The sequence below is a fragment of the Nannospalax galili genome, unplaced genomic scaffold (assembly GCF_000622305.1).
Source record: "Nannospalax galili isolate Female #2095 unplaced genomic scaffold, S.galili_v1.0 scaffold2045, whole genome shotgun sequence".
NCBI lineage: Eukaryota > Metazoa > Chordata > Mammalia > Rodentia > Spalacidae > Nannospalax > Nannospalax galili.
Genome location: NW_008352658.1, coordinates 129,088 through 129,590, shown reverse-complemented (window position 1 = coordinate 129,590; position 503 = coordinate 129,088).

Below are 503 nucleotides of genomic sequence, written 5' to 3'. Positions count from 1 at the left end.
CTCCCAAATACTTTCGACATTTTTGGCCTTTGGAACAGAGTATGTTGCTAAGAGGCCCAAGAACATTTTGACTTTTAGCCAAGAAACTGGCTACTTTGCTTTGGGGTCTTTTTACCCTAACTGACTAGCCAATTCCTACCTCCCATTCTTATCACACCAGCCTCTGAAGGGGTTACCCAAATTGCCAATAGGGAATAGGGATGCACACTGCTCTGCCTTCTTCCATGTTGAACAGGGACTCAGGGTGAGACAATTGGAGTACGCCTTCAGGGATCTATCTAAAAGACTCCCAAATTGCATAACTCTTATCTCCAGGGGGAAAAGAATGTCTTTGAATCATGAATAGGAGATGTGAAGTAGAAGTAAAAGCAAGAGTCATTAGCATTACAAGTTCTAGAAAGGGAACTAGAAAAAAGTCAGAACAGGACAATTTCCAAATGTTCATATGAGAGTCCATTGGAATTTCTTGACAAGGGCTTCCAAAAGCATCCCTCTATTGGGCT